The sequence below is a fragment of the Papaver somniferum genome, chromosome 11, assembly GCF_003573695.1.
Source record: "Papaver somniferum cultivar HN1 chromosome 11, ASM357369v1, whole genome shotgun sequence".
Lineage (NCBI taxonomy): Eukaryota > Viridiplantae > Streptophyta > Magnoliopsida > Ranunculales > Papaveraceae > Papaver > Papaver somniferum.
The window spans coordinates 55,896,108-55,920,390 of NC_039368.1; the positions used below are offsets into that span (position 1 = coordinate 55,896,108).

At 35.5% G+C, this 24,283-nt stretch overlaps 1 long non-coding RNA gene across 2 annotated transcripts; it reads right to left on the reverse strand.

The window, feature by feature from the left end:
* Window positions 1-3,222: 3,222 nt before the first annotated feature.
* LOC113320550 lies at window positions 3,223-5,562 on the reverse strand. Of its 2 annotated transcripts, none has more exons than XR_003346169.1 (7): window positions 5,028-5,562; window positions 4,809-4,931; window positions 4,306-4,699; window positions 3,952-4,042; window positions 3,671-3,760; window positions 3,418-3,545; window positions 3,223-3,322 (listed from the first exon to the last, which is right to left on the reverse strand). It is a non-coding gene; the product is annotated as an uncharacterized LOC113320550 (long non-coding RNA). The 2 variants fall into 2 exon arrangements; XR_003346168.1 differs by having other exon boundaries at window positions 3,943-4,042.
* Between the last annotated feature and the right edge of the window lie 18,721 nt (window positions 5,563-24,283).

Sequence of the window (24,283 nt, forward strand, 5' to 3'; positions counted from 1 at the left end):
CTGTTTTCCATCAATACATTTATATCGACATAATAAAGATAACTTTTGAACAAGTATGGGATAGTCACAGGTTCACGGACGTAAACAACATATCCCATAATAATTTGCAATATATAAAATCATAAAGATTAAAATTGCAAACATCATCTTCCAGATAACTTAGAATTTAAATTAATAAATCTAAAAACATTGAAAATGAAAACGTTTGGAACTAGCTATGTGTGATCACAATAATGGCTATTCCAAACCCTAGTTATTCTTCTAAAGACATAAAAAGAAGATTTACTAGATATAATAAACTCAGACGAGATTAACAACCATGGAACGGACAAGGGCAAGTTCATCAGTTGCTTTCTTTAGCTCCTCCTTCAAAAACACTAGATTCTTTGATACAATCTCTAGATGTTCATGCACGACCTCAAAATCTTGAAGAAGATTTCCAACCAATTGGACAAACATCTGGATTGGAAGATCTTTTTCATGATCAATTGCTTTACAGCAAATAACGGGAATGGGATCATCGTCAAGTTCAAAGGTTACTTCAACAAAGTTGTCTTCCTTTTTTCTTCTTTCCATCGTGCACTTGCTCAATCAATCTCAGAAAAGCTCTTGGCGTTACCGAACTAGTATATGTATATCAAGGACTTGATACATATTTAAAGGAAAAAATCTCACAAGAGAAACCAGGGTTTCATGTAAACGTTTGGTAACGGGCCAGTGTGCACAGATACAGGATTAAAACCCAAGCCGAGGTCTATTAACGGATGGAGCAAAAAGGTTGATAAGATGACAGAAGTCATTGATACAAGGTGGCTGCACTGTTATTCTAGGAAGATAAACTAGTGTATCTCAAGAAGGTAAAAGGTAAACAATTTTAACAACAAACATTTTGGAGTAGACTACAGGAAAAGAGAACACTGTCATCACAATACAACACAAACCATTTGTCAAGAAGAAAATCTTCTTTGAGGGTTATGTGTATCTTCTCATTGGTCCATAGAGAGGATAGACATAATAGAATAGTGAAGTTGTATATTGATGAACACGAAGTTCATCAGTGGTGTTGACACACTCTTTTTTACTCTCTTCCCCTATACTAGAATTATTAGGAGAATGACAAGAGTTACCTGGATCAGCTGCTTTCCTTGCCTTTTTGATCTTGCGCTTGAGACCGTTGATACTGGTCTTAAGTTCCGAGACACAATTATTTATGTGAATGTAATCAGCAATATCAACAAGATCATTATTAAGGGAAAGAGAGAAGTTTGAAGAATTTTTCTTTCTTCGACACCTTTTTCTTCTTATAGGTCTTTCAGAATTATCAGTCATCCACAGAACATTGTTCCTTTTACAGTTGTAAATAGAACAAATGTTGTGGTCATAATCAGAAAAAGCCTCTTTGCAGCCTTTTTCATGATTGTGGAATGAGTTTTTAACTGAACACTGAGGAACAGGTTTGAAAAAGCGGGGGTCTAAAAACCACACTCAATATTTCACTTACCAATCTGTATGGACAAACTCCAATATACTTTCTAAAGAATCAACTAGACAGTTAAACTCAATCAATAGAAAAGTATATCAAAGAGTTTATATCTCTATCTCTCGATTTAAATCTTACTCAAGCAAACTGCGAGTCTCGATTTAAATACAAGAGAGATAAACTTGGATGGTACCAAAGACCAATATCCAAGTGTCAATCAATTTAAATCAACAACCAAAAGGTCGAATATTCTAATTGATTGAAAAACGCACAACCTGTGATATTTCAATTATATAACAAAATATAATGCGGAAAAGAAATAACACAGACACCAGAATTTTGTTAACGAGGAAACCGCAAATGCAGAAAAACCCCGGGACCTAGTCCAGATTGAACACACACTGTATTAAGCCACTACAGATACTGACCTACTCCAAACTAACTTCGGTCTGGACTGCAGTTGAACCCCAACCAATCTCACACTAATCCAAGGTACAATTATGCTTCTATGTCTCTGATCCCAATAGGATGCTACGTACTTGATTCCCTTAGCTGATCTCACCCAAAACTAAGAGTTGCTACGACCCAAAGTCGAAAAATTTAATAAACAAATCTGTATCACACAGAAAAGTCTATGGAAATAGATAAATCCGTCTCCCACGAATATACCTATGAATTTTGTTCCGTCTTTTGATAAATCAAGGTGAACAAGAACCAATTGATAATCCGGACTTATATTCCCGAAGAACAACCTAGTATGTTTAAGTTCATGAACTGACCGATTTGACAAAGTAACCATCTTAAGTATGCGTACGGGTATGCGTACTTAAGTAACCGGTTTTTTAGTTTGTAAAGTTCCCAAACTCAGCAGAAATTTTCGGTTCAAAAAATTCCGCCAGTATGCGTAATGGTACGCATACTTAAGGTGACTAGTTAAGAGTTTTGCCAAAACCAAACTCAGCAGAAATTCTTGGTTCGAGAACTTCCACCAGTATGCATACGATACTCATACTTAACCTGTCTCCTTCACCAATTTCGTATACACAAATATGCATATTCTTGGCTTCCGGTTTATGGACTTATACACTAATGTGCGAACACACTATATATGCTTATATCCAAAGATGGTTACATTATCAACTCTTTATTTCAATCATTGAAACATTCTTCTATAATGTTAATAGCCGTTTTCACACACCATTAGCATCAAAGCAATTTTCAAGATATTCAAATAATCGTTATTGAAACCTTCCAAGTCTTGCACCAAATGATTGTATCACACAAACCATGTAATATGTTACTCGGCAATTTTCTCATGATATAAGATGAACTTGGTCGAAGCGAAATCTTACCAACACACATTTCGAGAAATATGTAAGCGAGATATACTCAGCTCGAAATCTCAAATGTGTATAGAGAAAACTATATCGTAACACGATTTATGTCTCAATATAGGAGATAGTAGAAATAGACTTTCCAAGTGATAAATAAGTCCAAGTCTCCACATACCTTTTGTCTAAGAAGTTCCACAAGCTCCCCTTAGTAGTTCTTCGTCTTCAAGAGATGAACGTCGAGAGATTTAAGCTCAACTACACTATTTATGTCCTAGTCCGAGACATCTACAAATAGGCTAGAAATCAAGACTTATAGTTTTGATCACTAACCTTGACAAACATGCTTGAGATAGAAACGCATGCGAGTTCGACCGAGCAATGCTCTAACACAATGAACCTATGCTCCTTTATCTGGTCCCTTGACGTGTGCAAATGAATCATTTCGTCCTTGTAGCACAATATGAGAACCTGGTTGGCTTGCTTGGTACTCCACTTCCACCATTTACTTCTATAAACATGTTAATTTCAAATTAACTTCAATTTCAATGATTAAGTAGCCTTAATAATAATAGAAAAGAATTCAAAGTTGATATGTGATAATACTATATAATTTCCGCAGCCACTTTGGGATCCATCAATACTTCGTCCGGATCTTCTGTTTTCCTTTTCCTTGTATGGGTAACACCATAGAGCTCACTACGCTTAGGAGGTCGTCCTAGTTCCTTTGCCAACTACAAATAAATATTTAAGCATTTGGTTATAAATGCACATCCACATATACATTACGGATATACGTAAACATAACAATGAATACTCTAAATATCTTTTCCATCTTTAACTGAACATAAAATTTTACCTTTACTGCATAGTTTGCATGTGGTTTGGAGCCTGTGGTATGTAGATTCTTTTGTTTTGATCTGTTTTCATTGTTTTTCTCACTTGTTTCCTAAACGAATAGAAAGATCTGTGTTAGGAATGCTTATTCTAGGTTTATCATTCAAAGAAATTAGTGTCACTTACTTTTTTCTTGGCATCATTTTCCCAAACATCAACTAATACCCTCCACTGGCTCTCAAAAACATTTTTTTGGTGGATTAACAAGACGTTGTTCTAGAGTTGGCCACTTACTATACGCACCCACTTTAAGAGCATGTTTGTAATTTCTCCACCTTTCGTTCAACTTGAGTTTGATCCAATCATTCAACTCGTCTGGTACATCAAATATTTGCTGATTGTACAAGAAGGAAAGATTAAAATATTACTGATTTCAAGAGAATCAATGCAATATGGATATAATGATTTTTTTCAAATACTATGCATATGGTTTTATACCTTCACTTCAAGTCAGAAAGTCATCAACTTTAATAGTAATATAAGGAATAAAACCTGGACTTATTCTATCACTTGAGAAATAAGATCCAGTGATAAAGCTTTCAAGAAAAATAACGACTCTCAAAAACAAAAACATAAATAAAGGTAAAATGTAATTACCAGGGCTATGCGGGCCTGATATAAGCAGAGACAGTATCATGTTAGGCTGTTTCATGCATAACCATGGCGGTAAGTTATACGGTAAAAGAACCACAGACCATGTGCTATGTGGATTTTTCATTGAACTGTATGGACTAAATCCGTCGGTTGATAAACCTAATCTTATATTCCTTGAATCAGCTGCAAAAGTTGGATTCATCTCGTCGAATTTCTTCCAAGCTTAAGAATCAGCTGGATGTCTCAATACCCCATCTCTCGTACGCACTTCATGATGCCATCTCATATTTGCAGCAGTCTTTGAACACGTGGATAACCGTTGCAGCCGGGGGTTTCAAAGGGAAGTGACGAAGAATCTTGGCAGCCGTTTTCGTTTTTCCATCTTTGTAACGAGAAGCTTTACAAACGGTACATGATTTAAGATCAGCAGTCTCTTTATAATACAACATACAATCACTGGGACACACATCAATTTTTTTATAAGACAATCACAACTCCGAAAGTACCTTCTTACACTGTGTGAAGTTTTCAGGCAAAGTGCACCCCTCTGGAATGAATCTCTCATAAGTTGGAGCATATCTTTTAATGACTTATCGGTCATCCCACCAACACACTTGTAGTTCCAAAATCTGACAAGAAAAGACATCATTGACATTTTGTTACAGCCGGGATACACTGGTTCTTTGAATCTTCTAACAACTTATAGAACTGTGCTGCTGAATTACCACTTGGTGTGCTACTCGCTCCCACGTTTATATCACACATATCATCATCTTCACACACTGGTACTCCATATGCATCTCGAATCATGCCTGTAATATTATCTCCAAGTTCTTCACTATCATTATCTCCAACCTCAGCATTTGCATTTTTTGCCCCGACATAAGAAATAGAAGGAAACGTTAAGGGGAAACTTTCACCATGATGATACCAAATTGTGTAGCTCTTTGTCATACCACAAGTTACTACATCATCATATATCTCATCTCTGGTCTTGTAATAAATATTGGTGCACTCTTTGCATGGACATTTCATTTTAGTACTTTCAGTAACAAACCCATTTTCAAATGCATGGTCTAAGAACAACATCAAACTCCTTACTCAACCGGTTATGAGGAACCCAACTATTATCCATTTCTTTGAATATTGCGATACTTTCAAACTAAGAGAACAAAAAAAACCATCAACTTGAATATGCATACAGACAGTTTCATTATTTTGAATCTAATGAGTTTGTTCCTATTGTCATATAATCATATACTGAATTCACCAAAAATTCATATCCAAACTTGTCTAACGAGAATTTCATATAAAACCCTTTTTCCAACATCAAATGGAACATCATTATTACTCTATAATCAAATTGAACCTGCAAAAATTCAAAATTGAAAATCGAACATATCTAGTTTGATTCAAATATTTTATTCCTACGGCAATATCAAACTTCAAAATCAAATCTAAGTTGTTAAAATTCTAAATCATAGAAAATAAATCAAATAATAAATATTGAATTTCAAACTTGTGATTTTGTAATTAACAGACCCCTTATCATTAGCTTATAATCTTCTTACAAAACTTCATTAAAGATTAAAACTTGTGGTTTGAAATATAAAAGCCCCAAATTTCAAAAACTCTTATGATTTGTTCACAGAGTAAAACCCCCAAATTTTCAAAAACCCTAATCAAATTTCGTTTTCAACTATGAATCTAGATATAAACCAAAGAAAATTGATTTTGTGCTAACTAGCTATGAACATGCAGCAAGTACAATTTAACACATAAACCCTAAGAAAATTTTAAAAATTGAAATCTAAAGAGGGGAAATTTCACCTTAATTAGTAGCTTGCAAGCAAACTTATAAGTAATTACCAACTTAGATCTTGCAAAAAAGAAAAAAGAAAAAAAAAGACAAAGAGAAAAATCTTAAACAATTTCAACAAGATCGATCTATAAATACTGCATAGAAAAATAACCCACTAACAAGAAGATAAGTGAAAGCACACCTCTATATACCGTTGTGAGCAGAGATGGACGGGATCTGATGAAAGCGGTGGGTTTTACGGCGAGAGAGACGGGGACAGAACAAGCTCGATCTCTCTTTCTGAAAACCAAGGAAAAAAAGAAGAGGAGAGATAACTTGTTTCTCTAGAAACTAGATAATAACGAAGAAAAAAAAACATTTTAATGGTTTCTCTCGAAAAATTTGAGGGATATTTAACTTTCACCAAAATTAAAGAGGGAACTCAATTATTCAACCGCGAAATTTTCACAATACCGACGGATTTGTTTATGCCGCCATGGATAGATATATTTTTGACAGATTATGATCAACCGCAAGAGATTAAGAGCTGTGGATATTCTAATCCATCACAAGAGTAAATGATGTTGACTAATATTTAGTACTTCCAAGGGCTATTGACCAACCGTCCGGAATAAATGATATGTTTTTCAATGATGTTGTAGTAGTAAGTTCGTTGAGACTTGTGAAAGCAAAAGATTTTAGATTTATAAAACTTAAAAATAAAAAACTTATTGCAAAATTGATTTCAAGATATTAAAAGCAACCAGGACACTAGATTCCACTATTACACATGAATGAACGATACCAAATATGTTTCAAAACTCTAGCTATCCTTTAAGTCCTTTATTTCTTAATTCACACATAATCAAACATATTCCCAAATATTAATTGTATTCCCTAAGAATAGACTATCAATCAATTCAACAAAGTATAATCTATCAAATTGAATCACAAGTAATTAAGAAAATTATGTGAACATTTAGAACTCCGTAAAAGCGGTGATTGAATGAATTATAAATTGTAAATTAGAGAAAATAAAATTGTTACCGATCATTCATGCATAGATAGCTTCATCTGTTGCCTTGGTTGCGCGAGAATTAGCTCATCATCATGGAAACACGCTCAAAATTCATTTTTATTGCTTAAAGGTTGTTTACAAAGATGAAATGGGAGAAACAATGATAAAACATTGATTTTGTTTTCTCTCCCCAAAACTCCCCCAAATGTGCTCTCTAGCTCTCTATTTATACACACAAATACACATCACTCAAATATATTCTTCCATAACTCCAAAATCTTCTTCTTTTTAATTAAAAATATCTTCAGAATTTTTCTTCTCTTTATTCTATATATTTCTTTACTAAACCCATATCTTTTTAATTCGCAGAAGATAAAATCTTCTAAGGATATCTTTCTTGTTTAATACAAGATAACTTCCTTTTTCTTCAAAACTTCATGTTTGTAAGGCAAGAAGATATTCTTATCTTAAAGATAATAAATCCTTTACCGTTGAAACCAAATTTCCCGCCAATTTTTTCTTTTCAAATCAAGGAAGAAGATGGAGCCCCCTTAACCAGTAATGGGGTGCGATTAGCAGTTGGTTCCCTGGGGTGCCCCTTATCAGTTAGGTGCCCCTTATCCAAAACTGAGAGTCCGAATAACATGTGTCCTCCGGGTGCCTATACTAACTTTTCGAGCCGAATTTTCCAAAAATGTTTATTTTCCAAAAATACCTACAAACACATAAAACACCATAATAAGTAGAAAATCGAGTACCAACAATACTGAAAATTGAGGACAATTTGGTCACAAAAATGTGTCTATCAAATACCCCCAAACTTATTATTTGCTAGTCCTCGAGCAAATCTAATCTAGAAAAATAAAAATGATTACACTTAGCACGTGGAACAAGCCGTTAAACCGCTAGGTAGCCCTAGCGGCGGAGTATTGTCTCCGGAGAGTTTACTAGAGGTGTACCCACAAAACCTTTACTCCAGACCCTAGCTATCTACGCAGAACCTTGGAAGGCACTAAAGAATCTCCTTGGTTGGCATACAATCATTGACTATAGGAGGAAGTATCCTGATGCGAAATTCCAATTGTTGTACACGAGTTTGCACTCAACATACTAAAATTCATATATAAGTGACAGAGCTCTACTCAGATAGTTTCTAGACATCATAACCGTAGTCAACCGATCACATGAAAGATTAAGAAGATGGATAAAGATAAAAATAGATGGTTCAAAGTGAACGGTGTTTCCCATATTTGTCTGAAGGCCTCTGCAAAGATGAACCTATCCTAATGGACTGAGATACCGGTCTGACTAATATCAACACAACTGGCATATACAAGGGGACCAGTGGTCGATAAACCTAACTCTAGGACAACACAACTGGCATATACAAGGGCACCAGTGGTCGACTTTATTGATTTTATTCCGGTTGGTCTGCTCTCAAACTTTTTTTTTTTTGGTATCTCAATCACCCTAATTCACCCTAGCAAAGGTAACAACTTGAATCGTGTGCCCCACCAAGTCACTAAAACAAACAGAAGGATTAGGATTCAACGAGATATGGCGAAACTACCATGTTTTTTTTTAATTCTAACACCTGAGCTCTGTGCTTTTATGAATAGACTTTTTAGATGTTTACATCTAATCAGATTGGTTCCTCAACACCTACAACCAAGATGTCCCCATCCACTTAGATTGGTTAGTGCTAACCTTAATAAGCATAAATTTCTAGGCTCTGGAGTTTATTTATTGGAACTAAAAGCAAACAAAAAGTTTCTTCCCCACCCCCAAACTTAAATCTAACATTGTCCTCAATGTTTCTAATGAAAGAGCAATACCAAAAAGTAAGGTAACACGAGGAATCAGTAAAGAGAGAAGTCGGAAAGATAGTACCTGGGTGAAGAGAGAAATCAAAAACTAATATACAACATACAATCGCCTCGATGGTCAATCAAGGGTAAACAGGGTCCTCCAGAGGGACCTCCTCAACATCACCTGTAGGAAAGGGCTCTAAAAAGGGTTTCAATCTCTGACCGTTAACCTTCGAAGAACTACTACCATCTGGTGTCTCGATCTCAACAGCTCCATGAGGAAAGACAGTGCGAACAATAAAAGGACCCGTCCACCGAGAACGTAACTTCCCAGGGAAAAGATGCAAGCGGGTATCATACAGAAGAACTTTTTGACCTGGAGAAAATGACTTTCTTAAAATATTCTTATCATGCACAAGTTTCATTTTGTTCTTATACTCCTTCGCACTATCGTAAGCATCTATACGAATCTCTTCCAACTCATTGAGCTGGAGTTTCCTATGGGCTCCTGCCTTGTCAAGTGAAAAATTTAGCTGCTTAACAGCCCAATAAGCTCTATGTTCTAACTCAACAGGTAAATGACATGCCTTCCATACACAAGCCGATAAGGCGACATTCCAATGGGGGTCTTAAACGCAGTACGGTAAGCCCATAAGGCATCAGTAAGCCTAGACGACCAGTCTTTCCGATTAGGATTAACTGTTTTCTCTAATATACGCTTTATCTCCCTATTGGAAACCTCTACCTGACCACTAGTCTGTGGATGATATGGGGTAGCTACCTTATGTGTAATACCATATTTCTTCATCAAAAGCCTAAAAGGTCCATTACAAAAGTGCGACCCTCCATCACTAATTATAGCTCGCGGTGTACCAAAACGTGTAAGTATATTATTTTTCAAGAACTCAATCACAACCCTATGGTCATTGGTTTTACACGCAACCGCCTCAATCCACTTAGAGACATAGTCTAACAGCGACAAGGATGTAAAGTTACCAAAAGAATTAGGAAACGGACCCATAAAGTCAATACCCCACACATCAAAGACCTCAACAACTAAAATAGGTTCAAGGGCATCATGTTCCTACGGGAAATGGTTCCTAATTTCTGGCAACGCTCACAAGTAACACAGTGACTATGGGAGTCTTTAAACAACGAAGGCCAATAGAATCCACACTGCAATATCTTAGCAGCAGTCTTCTTAGCACTAAAGTGACCCCCACAAGCATGATCATGACAAAAGGAAATAATACTGGACTGGTCACTCTCAGGTATACATCTCCTAATAATCTGGTCTGGACAATACTTAAACAAATAAGGATCATCCCAAAAGAAGTGCTTCACCTCGGCTAAAAACCTAGAACGATCTTGTTTACCCCAATGTTGGGGCATTCGACCAGTAACAAGATAATTCACTATATTCGCATACCAAGGTGCTTGGGTAACAAAGAACAGTTTTCATCAGGAAAACTATCCCTAACAGGAGGAGAATCATTAAGGGTATCCACAACAAGCCTAGACAAGTGGTCTGCTACTACATTTTCTGCACCTTTTTTATCTCTAATGTCTAAGGAAAATTCCTGCAACAATAGGATCCATCTAATCAATCTAGGTTTAGTATCCTTCTTGGAAAGAAGATACTTCAAAGCAGCATGATCAGTAAAGATTATGACCTTAGAACCTAAGAGGTAGGATCTAAACTTGTCTAAGGCAAACACAATAGCTAATAGTTCCTTCTCCGTAGTGGTATAGTTCAACTGGGCATCATTCAGAGTTTTGCTAGCATAGTAAATCACATGAAGTAACTTATTTTCTCTGCTGACCTAGCACAACACCAATATAATCTGAAGCATCACACATGATCTCAAAGGGTAGGTTCCAGTTGGGTGCCTGGACTATGGGGGCGGTAGTGAGTAAATTCTTAAGCTTCTCAAAAGCCTCTAAACAAGCATCATCAAAGACAAACTTAACGTCTTTTGCAAGCAAATTGCAAAGAGGTCTAGAAATTAAGCTAAAATCCTTAATGAATCGACGATAAAAACCTGCATGCCCTAAGAATGACCTAATATCTCTTACGGTTTTTGGGACCTGTAAAGTTTTAATAAGGTCAACTTTGGCTCTATCTACCTCTATACCCTTCGAAGATACGATATGCCCTAGAACAATTCCTGAACGAACCATGAAGTGACATTTCTCCCAATTAAGCACTAAATTCTTTTCCTTACACCTAGTCAAAACTAATGACAAATGATGCAAGCACTCATCGAAAGACGAACCAAACACTGAAAAATCATCCATAAAGACCTCTAAGAACCGTTCTACCATGTCAGAAAATATGCTCAACATACAACGCTGAAAGGTCGCAGGCATTACATAGCCCGAAAGGCATGCGTCTATACGCAAAGGTACCAAAGGGACAGGTAAAAGTGGTTTTCTCTTGGTCTTCTGGGGAATAACAACCTGATTATAACCGCAGTATCCATCTAAAAAGCAATAATGGCTACGTCCAGCTAATCTCTCTAGCATTTGGTCGATGAAGGGAAGGGGAAAGTGGTCCTTCCTAGTGACCTTGTTCAATTTCCTATAGTCAATACAGACAGCCAACCCGTGGTCACCCGGGTTGGGATTAACTCATTGTTATCATTCTGGACTACAGTAATACCGGATTTCTTGGGAACAACCTGAACGGGGCTGACCCACTTACTGTCTGAAATGGGGTAGATAATGCCTGCATCTAACAGCTTAAGAACCTCGGTTCGAACTACTTCTTTCATATTAGGGTTCAGTCGACGTTGCATCTCCCTAGAAGGTTTGGTGTCACTCTCTAAATAGATATGATGCATACAATCAGTAGGACTTATACCCTTAATGTCTGCTATGGTCCACCCTAAAGCTTCCTTGTTATTCTGAAGGACAGTCACTAGCCTACTTTCCTGATCACTATCCAAGTCGGATGCTATAATCACAGGTAAAGTTTCAGATGGGCCTAAAAACACATACTTCAGGGAATCTGGTAATGGTTTAAGGTCCAACTTAGGAGGCTTTTCTAACGAAGGAACTAGGGTAGACTCAGAAACGGGTAGAGGTTCGAACTTAGGTTTCCATCCATTACTAGTGTCTATCAAAGGGGTTGAATCTAACAAAGCATTCACCTCATTAATCACATTTCATCATCAAAATCAATCCCAAAGTGGGCTAGGCATTTCTCTAATGGATCTTCTAACAAAGTGTTTGGTAATGACTCCTCGACTAATGTTCCTATCATGTTCACCTCTTCTATGCTCGAGTCATCTAGTTCAGAGGGTAGCTTACTAATATTAAAAATGTTCAGCTCAATAGTCATATTACCAAAAGACAAATTCATAATACCATTTCGACAGTTAATGATCGCATTGGATGTAGCTAAAAACGGGCGACCTAAAATCACTGGTATTTGGTTCTCTGGGTCAGGGACAGGTTGGGTATCTAGGATAACAAAATCCACTGGATAAATAAACTTGTCGACCTCAATAAGAACGTCCTCGATCACACCACGAGGAATTTTAACGGACCTATCAGCTAACTGAAGTGTCATCTGGGTAGGTTTCATCTCACCAAGTCCTAGCTTAAGGTACACATGGTATGGCAGTAAGTTCACACTGGCTCCTAAGTCAAGCAAAGCTTTCTCGACACGGTTTTACCTATTGTGCAAGAAATAGTAGGGGACCCTGGGTCTTTATACTTAGGAGTAGTGGTATTCTGAATAATAGAACTCACATGACTAGCTAGGAAGGCTTTCTTCTGGACACTAAGTTTTCGCTTTCGCGTACACATATCCTTAAGAAACTTGGCATAAGCGGGAATCTGCTTAATCGCATCTAACAATGGGAGGTTGATAGTAACCTGCTTAAAAACCTCCAATATATCATTAAAGTTGGACTCCCTCTTAGTTGGAACTAGCAGCTGGGGGAACGGGGCTCTGGGAACAAAGCCGGGCTCAGCAGACCCTCATTGGTCTCTTTGGAGACTCTATCAGTCTCCTCATTTTCTGGCTCAGAAGGGTGAACTACAACATGTTCACTATCAGGCATGGCAACCTTATTGTCAACTTTCTTTCCACTCCTAAGGGTTGTTATAGAATTCACATGATTGTACGATTTCTCTCCTTTAGGGTTAGGATCAGTTTGACTAGGGAACTTCCATCTTCTCTTTCACTAAGAAACTTAGCTATTTGGCCGACTTGAAGTTCTAAGTTAGCAAGAGACTGGGAATTATTCTTAAAATTCTGCCTGGTTTCTTCTTGAAAACCACAGTGGTTCTTTGATAACATCTCATGGTTCTTTGCTAACATAGTAAGGGTTTCTTCTAAGGTGGAGATCTTTTTCTCATTCTGAAACTGGGGTTGACCTGAAGAGTTCTTAGCATAACCAAAACCTGGGGAGGCTGAGAATTACTAGACTGTCCTTGATTCTGACCCTTAGACCAAGAAAAATTAGGATGGTTTCTCCAACCAGGGTTGTAAGTCTCTGAGTATGGGTCAAACTTCTGACGGTTCTCAAACCTAGCATTGTTATAGCATGGGCTTGCTCTTCACTAACCTGACCTTCCCAAAACGAGTTATTGGGTTCTACTCCACAACTAGACACTTGAGAGGCTCTAAACCTATCATCAGGTTCAACAAGAGACCTATGTTTAGGATGATTCAATTCCAAAGCTTCTAACCTTCTAGACAAAGCAGCAAACTTAGCATCAGACCCGAAGCTTGTATCTACCACATTGGTGCTACTTCTATTGACCAAGAGTCTTTTGGGGGTTCAACACAAGACTCCCACTGTTGGGATTTTTCAGCGACAGCTCCTAAGAAGGTGAAAGCATCATCAACACTTTTACTAGTGAACTCACCAGCGCACATAGACTCAACCATGGCTTTGGTTGAATAGTCTAAACCATCATAAATAATCTCTACGAGTTTCATCTTATCAAATCCATGGTGAGGACACTGGGATAGGAGATCATTGAATCTCTCTAAGAACCTATAAGAGACTCTCCCTCTTGTTGCACACTAGCACTAATTTTCTGCCTAACAGACGCAGTTTTATGCTTAGGGTAGAATTTCATATAGAAAGCAGCAATAAGTTCCTGCCATGTTTCAATGGATTCAGATGGTAGGTTGTTCAGCCAGGTCTTGGCTTTATCTCTCAAGGAAAAGGGAAACATCTTAAGTTTCAAGACTTCATCAGTAAGGTCTTTTATTATTTGTCCCACAAATTTCCTCAAAGTCCCTAATATGAAAATAAGGGTTCTCATCATCTTTCCCTAAGAATATAGGGATCATCTGAAGAATACTAGGTTTTATCTCGAAATTAGCCGTAGTGGCTGGCAATTTAATGCACGAAGCTCGGGTGGACCTAGTTGGGAACATGTAATCTTTCAAAGTTGCCATCGCGGGCACAGCTGAAGTACTAGGGGTATTTTCCTCACGAAGAGACAGATTCTCAAAACTGAAGTTTCCAAAAACAGGGCTCTCAAAAGAAGAGTCTTCGAGCTCCCCGCCTTCACAAGAAGAACTACTAGGTTTATCACTAATCAAACGACGTAGAGTGTTTCTTTTCCAAGCCCGCTCTTTAATAACCTTGGCCATACACTAGAAAAACAAAAGAAAAAGAAAGAAATCCTAAAAGGAAGGGAAGTTCTATGCAAACACAAACAAGGCTGACTCCACCAAAGCAAACCTAAATATTTCTAGCAAACAAAAAGCATGATGGCTCCACTTAGATTGTTTCGAGACCAGCTTCTAATCCTTCGAAAGGGAATTCGTTACAATTTAAGCAAACCCCTCTGGAATCAATCCGAGTTTAAGTAAGTTGAATCGAGACGAGGGAAGCTCAATGGAGCTTTGATACCCAAGGCCTCACCGGCGTTACAAGGCGGCGTATTCAACTCACAGAAACCATCATGATCTTTGAAGATGCTTAAAAGAGTAACCAATATTTTTCGAATGACTTTCCTATTAAGCTCGTTACCCTACAGGTCTCGTTCTAGTCAAATTTTAGGCTTAGGTTCGCGTTTGGTTTCGTTTTCCTAAGGCGGGAAAAAAGGGAACGGTGATGAAATCCGAACCCTTATCTTGTATGGCCAGTCCTTGCCCTTTACTAGGAAATTAAAGCAGCCGTTTTCAAATCCTCAGCATATATGCAAACGAAGAAATACAGTAACTCGCTGACAGGAGATTCACGAGTGTTTCGACAAACTTACCTCCCGTACCAGACGGGGGATGAACCGCTGAAGCCGAATCGGGCCACGACTCCTATGTCATGTACGAACCCGAGGGGCCGAGGCGATATCGTAATCGCCGTCCTTCTCTGCAAACAGTTTATATTTAAACTACCCTTCCGTAGGGTTTAAAAAAAAATCCCAAAGTCCACAGTCCGAAAATAAAGTCCAAAAGAAAAAGATAATCTAAAATAAATTCTAAAAAAAATAAAAAAAATATTGTCTCTCTCTTTTTTTTTTAATTAATTTTCTATTCTCCTTTTCTTTCTCTCCTTTCGCGTTGCTTTTACTCCAAATCTTTAAGTATTCACTAAAAGCTTTGGCAAATTTTTCTTTCCCTCCAAATTCCAAAATCTGTAAGGAAAAGACAAAAACCCATAAACGTAAAGAAGAACAAATAAAATAAAAATGAAAAACAAATAAAAACTTAAAAAAAAATCTAAACAACTCTAGCCTAAAGACAAGTCTGCGTCGGCGGTAGCAAAAATTGATGATATTTTTCAATGATGTTGTAGTAATAAGTTCGTTGAGACTTGTGAAAGCAAAAGATTTTAGACTTATAAAACTTAAAAATAGAAAACTTATTGCAAAATTGATTTCAAGATATTAAAAGTAACCAAGACACTAGATTCCACTATTACACATGAATGAATGATACTAAATATGTTTCAAAACTCTAACTATCCTTTAAGTCCTTTATTTCTTAATTCACACATAATCAAACATATTCCCAAATATTAATTGTATTGCTTAAGAATAGACTATCAATCAATTAAACAAAGTATAATCTATCAAATTGAATCACAAGTAATTAAGAAAATTATGTGAACATTTAGAACTCCGTAAAAGCGGTGATTGAATGAATTATAAATTAGAGAAAATAAAATTGTTACCAATCATTCATGCATAGATAGCTTCATCCATTGCCTTGGTTGCGCGAGAATTAGCTCATCATCATGGAAACACGCTCAAAATTCATTTTTATTGCTCAAAGGGTGTTTACAAAGATGAATTGGGAGAAACAATGATAAAACAGTGATTTTGTTTTCTCTCCCAAAAACTCCCCCAAATGTTCTCTCTAGCTCTCTATTTATACACACAAATACACATCACTCAAATATATTCTTCCATAACTCCAAAATCTTCTTCTTTTTAATTAAAAATATCTTCAAAATTTTTCCTTCTCTTTATTCTATATATTTCTTTACTAAATCCATATCTTCTTTAATTCGCAGAATAAAATCTTCTAAGGATATATTTCTTGTTTAATACAAGATAACTTTCTTTTTCTTCAAAACTTCATGTTTGTAAGGCAAGAAGATATTCTTATCTTAAAGATAATAAATCCTTTACCGTTGAAACCAAATTTCCCGCCAATTTTTTCTTTTCAAATCAAGGAAGAAGATGGAGCCCCCTTAACCAGTAATGGGGTGCGATTAGCAGTTGGTTCCATGGGGTGCCCCTTATCAGTTAGGTGCCCTTTATCCAAAACTGAGAGTCCGAATAACATGTGTCCTCCGGGTGCCTATACCAACTTTTCGAGCCGAATTTTCCAAAAATGTTTATTTTCCAAAAATACCTACAAACACATAAAACACCATAATGAGTAGAAAATCGAGTACCAAGAATACTAAAAATTGAGGATAATTCGGTCACAAAAATGTGTCTATCAATAAACACTATTTTTGACGGCCCAAAATTTTGAGCCGTCTTAACAACTCCTCATTTTTGTAGTCCTTTCTTGAATGTAAAAAAAATTATTTTATTTTGTGAAGAAAATTGCTAATTGATGAAGTATTCTTTTGTGTTAATCTTCTAATAGTTGTGTTATCGAGTCCTCATGCTTCTTTAAATACATTGAGGACTTGTGTCTTGAATTGCTAGCTTTTTTGAGATGATTTGTAGAAGTAGTTGATGTACCCAAGATCGAGATACAATACGAAAAGTGGATAAAATTGTATTTGTGGCATGCCTTATGTGGATCAGAATGACATCCAAATTTCTAAGGGTTCTTAAGTTGACTTGGGATAATAAAATGACCTAGTTGATGGTGGAAATCCATAAATAACCGAAATTTGATACAACCCCCCCTTGGATGACCACCATGTTGAATTAATTTGCCTCACCAAAACCTTGCTAGTAAAACCCAATGGGACAAAATCTCGATGAAGGAAAAAGAGCACAAATATCAACATTAAAAATTTAATCGTCAGAGATGTTGCCTCGTTAAAACCTTGTCAGGAAAACCGCATGGGACAAAACCTGAAATGAAGAGAAATGAGTACAACTTTTGACGTATTTATCGATGCTAACCCAACTATATGATTTTTTCAAAAAATAAGCATCAAAATAATAACTCTATTCTATCTTGAAGACGAGTTTATGCTAGAATAATTCTAAATACAGATTTAAGAAAGGAAAGAAAATCGAACTTATGCTGCTAAATCGTGGATTTTTGTGTTTTTAAGGACTCCTCAAGAGACCTATAAAGCTGATATCATCAAATACTTAATCATGATTTTTGGCTTTGTACCAAATTTCTAAAAACACATAAAAAATTATTCAACCAGACATAATTGAGTCAGGTGGTTGCCTGAGTATAATTTAAATCCTCAAAGAATTACAAATTAAATATGTTCTCCGACCACATTTCTTGTGTAAATGCAATATGAATCCTTCAAACAATACTACACCAAGTGCACTGTATAAAGAGAACAATTATTGAATCAATTCTAGGGCCTGGAAAAACAAATAAATAAATAAATCAGACCCTCATATTGTTTTTACAAACGAACAAATTTCTCGTATAACGATGCATTATGACTACACCAACCTGTTATTAATAGGCATGACATGTTCAAGGTGTTAAATTTTGGATCCAAAAATGTGTCAATCGATAAATTAATCCAACCTAACTTGGATTGTATGCCAACCGATCACATATGTCGATATTTCTCTGCAGAGGGGTTAACAACCACCATGTTTTATTATTTCAGTAGCCATTGTAAATGAATATTCAACAATGTTAACTAACTATGATCCGACACAATTCTCAAGTATATGCATATTTGAAAAATTCACAGAAATACTGGTACCAGCGCCCGCGGGCATTATAATCTCCCCGTCTTCCAGTGAGGAGATATAACTATGAGAATGTGGATCTTTTTTTGAAGACTCTATTGAAGTACTTTCTGTAGCTTATTCTAAAATGCTACTTTTTGCTATATGTGATTGAATTTGCCTTTCAAGAGGCAAAAGCTTATATAAAAGCAAAATGAGACATTTCACACTTATTGATAGTGACATCCTTTTTTCGATTGGATCATGTTGGGAGAGAAATCGATGCAACTTTTAAGTTATTTAACACAAGCTTTTGGTAGTATATGCCCTCCCCCTGATCATGGTGGAAATTTTCTTTTTGTCTCATATACGAAAACTTAAAGTTTCGTAAAGTATTATCTGATTAATTCGAGACATATATTTATTATGGTCTTTCGATGTAAAAAAGTTTGTAGTCTTAATAGATATACATATTTACCAACCATGGGTTACTTTTGGAACACAAACAAAAATAAAATAAAATGATATGTCAAAACCAGAAGCATTAACGATATGCAAATAAATCTATGATAACTTCGTGTCCCCAAGGGCCAATGTGATAAAATTATGGACACTTTCTTTATTCGAGGAAAATTAAATTAAGATCAATATATATAGTCACTACAAGGACTAATAATATTTGCTAACAAGCCGGGTGCGCACCCTTTGATCTTTAGTGTCCAATTCCAACTACAAGTGGAACTATTTCAAATAATGGAGAATACTAAAATGAAAAAATAAAATAAACATTTTCAATATTCCTCTGGAATGCAACAATTCTTAGTTTCATCGGTGTTTGTAATTTCGAATACCATAATAACGATATCTCATTTTGCAATTTCAGTTGGCTTATATGATTCTTTTTAAGAAAATAAAGAAATCATAATCGTTATTCTTTGTAGAGAAAAATTTACTCTCTATTGATGAAGATTTCTTTTGAGGGAATATAAATCAATGATTTATTATTAGATAAAATCATGTTTGATGGTAAAATTTTAGTGATGTGTGGAAGTATTCTAAAATTGGCGAATAAATCACACACTTTAGGGAAAATTTTAGAACTATACCAAAATCTCATTTCTCATAAATTAATGGAGAAACCAAATATTCATCGGTTTTTACGATTCACCAAAATCGTATCGACGTAAAAAAATCGTTCTACTTATCGCATAAGGAAAATCCATTTTTTTCTTTGGCGGATAGTTTCTTGTAAGGAATAGAAACCATATCTAAATCACATGATCTTTTTCTACGTGACAAAGATACCAATTTGATTGGTCGTAGGTTTTTCAACGTGGAAATTTCTGAGGAACCCAGATTTGGTTCCTCTATCTTCCTAAAACCCATCATTAAGATGGTATATATATGTAGCCCAAAATATAAAATGAACGGTGAATATTAATAGTTTCATATTAAATTGATGTTTTCACATTTTATGCGTGACCAAAATAACCTTTTGTCTTTTATTTTTTTATTAACTATTTTTTTCCTTAAGAAATACGGTCAATTGGTCAATAGATTTAGGAAACCTAAAAAATAATTCGGTTTGCATAATTAACCATCCGAATAAGGTGGCTATGAATCCTAACAAATCCAAAAAGTCTCATATGTTTTCTCCCATAAACTAAATCCGATATCCATGAACCCTAGCCAGCAAAAATCTCATCCAATGTGCTTTTTCCTTTTTATAATACCACAGATGGAAAAAATAAAAGTTGTCTAGTGAATCATGATCAGTTTAACACTTATAACGACATTCAAATGGAAGTAGCAGATTAGATTTTTATTATGATACGTACAGTGTCAGACTAGCTTTGGAGATGGGGTTTCCAAGTAACAGATGAATTGGGGGTTAATGAATATTTGTAAGTGGGAAGGTTTGTAACTTCTGTTCATCTTTGATTCAAATGATGCTTGAACATCACATCTAAACATCAATTTATTTTTTATTCCTTTTGTTTGTGATTCATTCTTTAATGCATTAAGGTTCCAAATGTTTGTGTTCATGGTAGAATTTTAGAATCTGCTATAGTGCGACTTCTACAATTTAGACGGAAAATCAATCTTGTGGAAATAAAAATAATCCTACAAGGCACAATAATATAAAAGAAAAAACTTTCACAATTTTTTTTTTTTGAAGCATGTGTTTTATTAAACTACTTAAAAGGCTATTACACGAGAGTATATAATACCCACAGATTCATCGGTTACATTTAGAATGATATGCCATGAACCTAAATTAGCACAACGATGGAGAAAAACGTGAGCAGCGGTCTTTAGATCGAAATTGCATCGGGAGAAGGTGTTGGGGTCGAAGGTCGGAAGACCTTCGTTCAATGCTTTCCACAAGAAAAGTTGTACTTTTGATGGACATGACAGAGTCTATAAGAGATTGGTTGATGGAAGGGGTGTTCGATGCGCTTGATTGAAGGTGCTACTCAGGCAATTGCGTCCATATGCTGAGGTGTACTGCCCGGACGATAACTGTCTATCTCCTTTTTTTCGTCTTGTTCCATCGGGTAGAGATTCCCAAAAAAGACAGAGGTTACTACTGCTAATAATGTTACTAAAAATATAGTACGCCTGCTAACAAAAAAGAGCTTCTAATAGACTTCTATTACAACTTAAGCTACTACGACTTACAACGACAAATACCAAAGTAATACAAACTAAAATCTAATGTAAACAAAACTAAATTAAAAACAAAAACAGAGTTATAAGTTGCTGTGAGCAGAAATGGTGGATAGTCCACCCGCCCATAAAGCACATCAATTAAGATTTGTTGCTCAGAGTTATGATACCATGCATTGTAGCATTACAGTACCTACAAATAGACAAATAAGCAAACACATTATAAGTTCAAGAGTATATGTGCAAGTTTGATAACATATGCTTCCGACGAAAAATGCTACTTTCACGAATGTCAAAGGTGTGATACCTATACATTTCACCATATTAATGTGTGAAAACAACAGTTTGCTCATCTTATAAATGTGAAAACGACATTTTCACAACAATTCTTAAGGTTTCATTTTGGTTTTAAAATGTATCTAAATGTTTCATGCAATTTATATGGCAGATGTTAGCCAGAACCTGCTCTCTTTGGCATCGAAGAGTGCGATTTAGAACAAAGAAATATCTATGAAAGAGGCTCAATTCTCCTCTCTTGCTCCTTCCTGCGAAATACTTCTATTCCTGTAAATGTAAATGACTGAAAAGTTCAAATTGAAATCAGAGGAAGTATGGTGTAATAAACAATAATATTCTCTCTGTTTCTAAAAAATAGTCTTGTTTCTTTATTTGGATATGTCAAAAAAACAAGCTTGTTTCCATATGTGGAAAGTCAAATGTTATGATTTTACTAGTATACACATAGAGGGACCACTTCTTTTTCTCCCTTTTCTCTCTTAATACAAAAAAGGGACCACTTCTCTCTTCTCTTTCTCTATTAACAAATGAGTCGGGACCAAAGGATAGATTAAGAAAAATATGAAAAAGTGGCTACAATGATTAGTTTTCTTAGTTTTTGTGAAAACCAAACAAGCCTATTTTTTAGAAACGGAGGGAATATGCATTTTAGATTGGACTTCTGTACAAATGCAAGTGAATGAGAAATGCACAAATTTCAAATGCTTACAAACATTAGTGCGGTTAGAATCTTTTCTTTCCTCTTTCCTCTCGCTCTCCTCTCTCCAAAATTGTTTTCTCCTCCTTCCTGATTATGGAGTAATTTTCTTTGGATAGGCTTGGGGGCTCTTAGGATCATGAGTTGGGGATGATGGTAATGGAGGATCGAATAACTTAGATGTTGCGGTAGTAATAAGAAACAAATTATGGTTTTTTCTCTTATTTTTGAGTTCTTTTTTTTCCTTATCTTTGATTTTTGTTTTCTTTTGGGAGTATTGGTTATGTTCCTCAATCTATCTTTCCTTCTTTTCTTCGGATCTGTTGAGTCAGGTATTTCTTTCTCCCTTTGTAATGGATTCTCTGTATCTCTTCTGTTGGGTTGGATTCTGTCTATCCTCAAGTTTCTTTCCTTCTTTCTATATCTATTTTTCTTCTAATTTTTCTGTTGAATCTGATTCTTCTTTCTCCTTTTGTAATGGATTCTTTGCGGCTCTTCTGTTTGGTTGGATTATTATCTCCTCAAGTTTCTTTTCTTCTATCTAGATCTACATTTCTTTTAATATTGCTATCTTCATAGGTTGCTCAGTTTATTTGTTAAATGTTATTTTTTGTCTAGATCTATCTTTCTGTAACTAGTTGTGGTTTGATATTATTCTTCCTACTTTTTTTGGGTCTTCCTCTCTTTTTTTATAATTTTTTGCTGGTCTGATTTATTTCGTATACTTCCCTTGGTCTTCTCCTGAAATGAATCTAAGATATACATCAATCTCTCAAAACTACTGAAGGAAAAATTTAATTGTCTTTTCTAAAAGCTTTCAAATGAAAAATCTTTTCCCCCTTTTCTCTTCTATGAGCTTTTTTTATTTGAAAAAAAAAAACGAGTTTCAAAATGGTTTTGGATTGGACCATTATGATTATTCTTCATGTTTACAGATTTACAAAAATTTATCTTTTGTCTCTTCCTTTTTCTATTCTTTGTTTTCCTTTCTTAATCCTTCAATTATGGTTGTCGTTCCCGATTCTTTCCATTTTTGAACAGGAAAAATCATGAGTTTGGGTTTTCATTAAATCTTGGTTTCTCTTGAAATTTAAAGAGTAATTTTAAGAATTAAATCTTTAATATGCCGGAGTGTTTGAGGGTTTTTTAAAAGTTGTTTCTTTATCTATGTTTCTTCTAATAAAGGGTGTCTTTCTTTTCTTCTTGAATGGTCTTGTTTAAATTTTCCTGATAACAGGGATGGAGATTGTTTTATCTTGGCTAGTCCTCTTTCGGGAATGTCTTCATTAAAGGACTTGAATCTAAAAGCTTTGTTATATCATTCAAGGGATGGAACTAATTTGTTGCCTTGTTTTTTAAGTGATTAGTACTGTTGGTATGTTCATGCATGTCTGTCTTCCTCTTAATTTTTTGGAATCAATCTTAATAATTATTTCTTGATTTAATCGTATGTTTTGATTTAGTTTTCTATGTTGGTAAGTTTTCTTTTAGTTCTTTCTATAATTTCTCTTTGTGATTTTTTAAAATTAATACTATTCAAAAAATAAATTAAAAAAAAATGGTTCCCTGATCCTGACCCTTACTCCGCTGATCCTAAACATCCCCAGGAAAGCCCTTCTTCAATTCATTTTTGCTTCCACCCTTTTAACCCAATCTGTTACGCTCCTCTCTTTTGACATCAAAACCAGTTTTTTCTCAAAGTATCCTGGCAGTCTTGGGAATCATTTTTTAGCCTAAGGGTGTGCATCTGGAATATCTGCAAGAATCAAGTGTTTGATTCTTCAGTTTGTTTGGTTTGGTTATACAGGGGCCTTTTTCTTCCACTCTCCTCCTTTGATTTATTTCCTTTCACTTGTTAAGCTCTAGACCTCTCTTCTTATTAAGATGCATATTACTCAGGTTCATTAGAATCTGAAACCGCTTAGAATCCATTAAATTCCCCAGTTTTTCTAAGCACTAGATTTTTAGTTGACCATAGTTGTTACACTTTGGGATATTTTGGTTGCTCCTTCCTTTTACCTGCTTGAGGTTTTCGGTAACTTTATCACTGGAATAGTGAGACCAGACAGTAAACTAGGGTTCTTAAACTGCTTTTAGCCTGTGCAGTTGTATTAGCTTTTTAGTTTCAGTTACATTAGTTTCCGATTGGTGGTTATTTATGCTTACTAGCTTTTACTATTTTGTATGTATCGGGTCCGTGATAGGTTGATGGGTAATTTAACCTTCCTTTGTGTTTTTCCTGGAATAGGAAAATGAAGGCTCACTGGCTATGTTCTTTATGGTTGTATTTTTTCGAAGATGCAACTCCAATCAAACAAATCTTCGATTTCGGAAAAGGCTATACCGTCATCCTCAATCATTAAGAAGAGATTTCTTTC